Source organism: Papio anubis, chromosome 4 (genome assembly GCF_008728515.1).
Source record: "Papio anubis isolate 15944 chromosome 4, Panubis1.0, whole genome shotgun sequence".
Taxonomy (NCBI): domain Eukaryota; kingdom Metazoa; phylum Chordata; class Mammalia; order Primates; family Cercopithecidae; genus Papio; species Papio anubis.
This window is the reverse complement of record NC_044979.1, coordinates 37,745,464-37,751,463: the sequence shown is the minus strand read 5'-3', so window position 1 is coordinate 37,751,463 and position 6,000 is coordinate 37,745,464.

Here is a 6,000-nt window from a genome sequence, read left to right as displayed (position 1 = left end):
CTTTCAAAATTACATTATATTTTAATTTATAAAAGACAATGCAAAGATGGGCCTTTAAAACTTGTATTTTTTTTACTATATACACTAATAAAATGTTAAGTTAAAAATTAATATTTTTAACTTAAAGGTTAATCAGTTTTAAAGATTTATTTTGTGCTAACAGTAAATAATGTGTAAACTCATTTAAACAAATTTTGAAAAAATAGAAAGTAAATGGTTAATTGCTGATGATGTATTTGCAGACTGCAAAAAAAAAAAAAAAGGAAATTATGACTAATTCAGCTGCAGAAAAAATTAGCTGAAAGAGAAGAAGGTGTGTATTTGTTTACATTTGGGCTAACAGTCAAGTTTGAAGACATACGGAAATTCCATTTTCCTGTTGATGAATCAAATAAATTAAAGATTCTGATCTTGAAATATGTGTTACCATCCATAATACTTCTTCAGTTGAGAATGCACACATAGTTCAAAGTAAAATACCACATGTTTGTGGTAAAGGGCCATAGTATTCAATATTTATCATCAAATTTCATTTATTGACATAGCTATCTCTAAAAGTTTACGGTAAAAATGAGTAACACTGGTTACTTTTGAAAAAGGAATGTAATAGCTACCGATATGAATGATACTAATCACCATCCTAAAAGCCAAATTGAACATGAGTGAATGTTTGCAATGTAGAATAGAAAGGGAAACTAGGAGGTAAGTTTTATTAGACGTAAGTTTATGTAAGTGGTCAGTTTTTAATGGGGGTTGAAAGATTTTCTTAAATAATTCAATAAACATTGACTTTAAAGCTCTAAGTTTTAAAGGAATGAGAGGGAGATGAACAAAGAACTTTCCATTTGAACAAAGGACTTAAACAAAAGTGGGGCGGGGAAGATAGCTCTAAAAGTTGTGAAGACATATAGGTTGCCATTAACTCTTTTTCTACCAGATTATACTACTTGGCTTTAAAGTAGAAAGCACTGTAAATGGGAATGAGAAAGAAATCAGTTTCTCCTATGCAGAGAAATTAGTTGGGAACCTCACAAGAGAAAATGATGTATTATATTTGATATATATAATGATTAACAAAAAGTGTCCAAAATGCTGAAACAAAAGCTGGAGTTAGGATCTACAGAGACTGTACATGACTGTGGGGATCTGACACTAAGAAAGTTTCATGGCAAGTGCTGTCCTTAATTTAGAAGGGAAAGACATAGTTTATGTTAAACAGTAATTGCCGCAACTGACGACAAGGGAGAAAAAAGTCCTTAAATAATTTAAGGCTCTTTAAATTGTGCTCTAAATATTTATTTCTTGGCAAATTATAGAAAATAAATGAAACATCAAAAACAGAAAACGGCACGAGGTTAGAACTAAATCTCAATGTAATTGTCATATCATGAGTGAAATCTAATACATTAATCTATTAGATTGGCTATAAAATCAGTTACAATATACAATATACAGATATAATATACAATATACGATCAGATACAAGAGATATATTTAAAATAAAATGATCTCTAGGGAGATTGAAGGTAAAGGGCAAAAAATACTGACCTTGAAAAATAAGTTACAATATACAATATACAGATACAATATACAATATACAATCATATACAAGAGACATATTTAAAATAAAAGGACTCAAGGGTAAAGAGCAAAAGAATACTAATCATGAAAAATGTTGAGTTTGTAAAATTAGTATCAGGCAGTTATGAAATCAAAGCAAAAGGCATTATAAAGAAAAAAGTGAATCCTTTAAAATGATAATGCAAGCCACAAAGATCTCTCTCACAGATCTTTATGCATCCAATAACAGCTTCAAAATTCAAAATGGCTAAGCTGCAGAAGGTAAAAATAGATACAGAAAAACAATAATACCTAGCTCAGAGCTTGATAGATTAAATAGAGATAAAAATAAGTTAGGATGTAAAGGCTCCAAGTAACAACAAGGACTTTAAGGTAGACAATGAATACAGTATCCTCAAAAAAATATATAAAATAACTTTCCAAAAATTACTTTAAGCTTTTAGGAAAATTGACCATATGTTAAGCCACAAAACTGAATAAACTTAAATTATAGAAACAACACAGAACACATTACCTGATCACAGGCAATAAAATTAGAATTCAAAAAGTATACAGAAAAATCTTCACAACTATCTAGAAATTCAAAATTTTAGTTAAGCAATTATAGAGTGAAAGAATGTCAAAACCAAAATTTTAGAATATTTGGAATATATACTAATGACAATGAAACGTACATAATTACATAAGAATGAATAAAAATAAATATGTATTGAACTCAAGAATTTGAAGAAATAATCATCAAATAACATGAAAAAGAAAATTGTTTTCAATAAAGTTTTTTGGTTAAAACCAATAGATTCTATGTTTAATCAATTCAGGCAGGTTACACATTTTATCAGAAGACATCAGGAAGCTCATTAACCCTCCAGCAGGACTCATAAACTAGGCTTAGAAGCTCCACAGCCAAGAACAACATTAAAAAAACACAGCACTGAACAGTCATCACTGCTAAATATGGAAATTGCAACTTGTACCATCAGCTCCGCACTGGATGTGAACGCTGCCCCTCTTAAAATGAATTTCTCATGATGCCAGCTTCCCCATCACTTTCTGATTCAGTCTCCTGTGAGTCCATCTGATTGGCCAAGCTGAGGTCACATGCTGTGCCACAGTCTCAATGTTTGTGCCCCACGCCACTCACAAACTCATATACTAAAATCAAATCCCCAGTGCAATAGCATTAAGAGGTGGGGTCTTTAAGAGGTGATTAGGTCATGAGGGTGAAGTCCTTATGATGGGATTATTGCCTTTAAAAAGAGGACTAAAGGATCTGGTTTGTCCTTTGTACCCTATGAGGATTTGCTGGTGCTTTGGTCTTGGACTTTCTAGTCTCCAGAACTGTAAGAAACAAATGTCTGTTGTTTATAAATTACTCCTCTGTGGTGTTTTGTTATTGTAACCTCAAAGAGTTAAGGCATGCTTTAAAGAAATCTGGGAGAGCAATAATCTACCTGGCTTTTGTTCATGTAAGATAAAGAACTCCCCAAACCTAGAGACTGTATTTCATAACAGCTCAAAAATACGACAAATACCACAGCCGACTGGATTAGCTTCCCAGCACTAACACATACCTTTACCAAACTGAAACTTCTGAAAACTGCATCAACAAAAACAACTTAACATAATGCAACATAATGCCACTATTCCTCATATAATGAAAGCAAGTTCACTCTATAACAAAAAAGGAGGCAATTCGGGTCTTATAAATTGCTACATCTAAACCAGCAAAATCACAGCATTGGAAATCAAATATTTGGGAAGCAGATAACTCCCATTCGAATTCTTACATTCTAGGACTCAATATATTCTGGGTACTAGAGAAGCAGTTCTATATAGTTGTTCCTAGTTCCAAATATATAGATATAAATATATAGTGCATCCTATAAGACAATACACCAACCATATAAGGTGTCTCTCAAGTGGCACTAAATCTAAGTTTGAAAATTCTACCAATTCATAGAGTAGACTCCTTTGAGATTATTATAAGGTAAGACTTGTGAATCCTATAAATATTACCTCATTGCTTTATTTATTTCACTGTGAAATGAATTATTGAGTCAGATACAATGACTGCAATTAGATATTTAGTCAATCCATAGATGGTAGAAGGGAAAGTGAATCAAAACTGGGTTTATCCCACTAAAGAAAATATATTGCTCCTTCTAACGTGGAAGATGTCCAACATATTCACAAGCTGGGCATAACTGGTTGCTGTTGCTATTAATTCTGGTACATAGTAGTCACACTACCAAGTCAATCTGGATGAGGAAAAGTTCTTGTTGAGCTCAAGCAAAACCTCTGCCCTTGCCACGTGTCCACTGAGCAAGCCTCAGGGTTGAATAGGAAAAGTAACTGACAACATCCACAGAGTTGGGCATCTTGCTCACCTGGTTAAAGAAAGCCTATTTTTCTGTGGAGGTATTTTTGTAAACATTCATATGAGACACAAATATTCTCATACATTGGGTCTAATACATGTCATTTCCCCCAAAGTCCTCATTACCAACCTTCCAATGTTGCTTTTCCCAAGTCCCAGATCATTTAGTCAAATCATTAAAGCATAACCATGAATTGGTATGCTTAGTTCCTTATCTCAAGTCATCCCACTCTACAATTCTTTTTTTTTTTAAGTGAAAGCAAATTTACTAGAGAAGTAAAGAAACAAAAGAATGGCTACCCCATAGGCAGAGCAGCCCCACTCTGCAATTCTTACAATTAGCATTGCTGCCATTCTGTTCAGTTCTCATGGCTAGTCCAATGATGCACCTTTTATCTGAGTTTACCGCAGAAGAAAGTATCAGGAATCATGATGGGGTAGTCCATGACAGAGCCTATGGCTTATTTGAAATTATACTATTTGGGAATAAAATCCAGGAGAGTATAGGTGAAAGAATAAAAGCGTGTGAGGGAAGAAGGCACAGATAATATAAGAGGATGACGTTTTGACCTGGCCACTGTTTAGTACTACTGCATGTCCTCAAGAAGTGTATATCTAGAGCACATTTCTGGATAATCACTGGGTGGGTTGGGAGGTAGAGAAATTCATTGGTTGCCACTCTCCAGTGGTCAAAAATTTTCCTTACAGTGTGTTAATTTTTCAGCAGGGTGTGCATGCATAGATGTGATCATGGAGCAGAAGCAGGAGGTAGGTAGCATAAAGCACAGGCTGGAGGTCAGAACTGCATGATATAGACAAACGGGAAGAAACCAATTGTGTGATAAGAGTGCAAGGCATCCCTCTGATTGTGGCTAAATGATGTCAGTTAAATCTGAGGCAGTTTGGAAAAATAAACAGATGCCAGAAGCTCTGATAGAAGTCATCAAAGTTGCCTGATATACAAAGACTCACATCTGTAAGTTCTTGATATCCAGTCCTGGAAGCATTATTTTACCATATAATGAGCCAGCATAATGTCCAGTAAAATGCTGAAATGATCAAGGTCCTGAGGGATTAAACTATGGCATGGAGTGGAAGCAAGACAGTAAAGGTGCACTGCTGTCCCTTCTAGATGAAAGACACCTTCTTTCAATGGTCTGGCTTATTGGGATATAGAAAAAAATAACATTTCACAGATAAATAGTTGCATAACAGGTCCCAGAATATGGGCTGACTTGCTCCGATAAACAGACCACATCCGAAACAACAGTAGTAATTTGCATCACCTTACAATTTAACTTTGAAAGTCTGCTTTCATTCTTGCAAAGATGCCTTAGGCTCAATGGCAACGTAACAAATATCAGAACCACTAAGAACCACTAAGCTTCTCATTATTCCATAATAAGTAATTATGGAGCTATTAATATATGCCAGATACACTTCTCCGTAATTGTGTACAACAGTTAATAAAATAAAAATCTCTGCCCTGATGGAGTTCACATTCTAGTGCACAAAAGACAAAAATACAAATCAATAAGATATATATGTATATATCTTATATGTTGTATGAGATAGTTATATATAAATAAGATCGATCTTATTTATATGTATATTTATCGATATATAAAATATATGCATATATTTACAATATATAATCTTATCTTACAAATAAATTATATATATACACACACACATATATATATACACAATCTTGGACCACATAATGGCATTTTGGTCAATGACAGACCACATATGCGACGGTAGTCCCACAGTTACAATGGAGCTAAAAATTCCTATTGCTTAGTGATTTGTGTTACAGTTTCCTATAGTATGCAGTACAGTAACACGCTGCAGAAGCAATAGGCTGAATAGCCTGAGTGTGTAGTAGGCTATATCAACTATGTTTGCGTAAGTACATTCTGATGTTCGCACAATGACAAAACTGCCTAACAATTCATTTCTCAGAATGTATCCTCATCATTAAGTGATGTAATAAAGAAAAGAGAGGAGGAGTACTTGGTTGAGCGAAGGGTTGGGGCGGG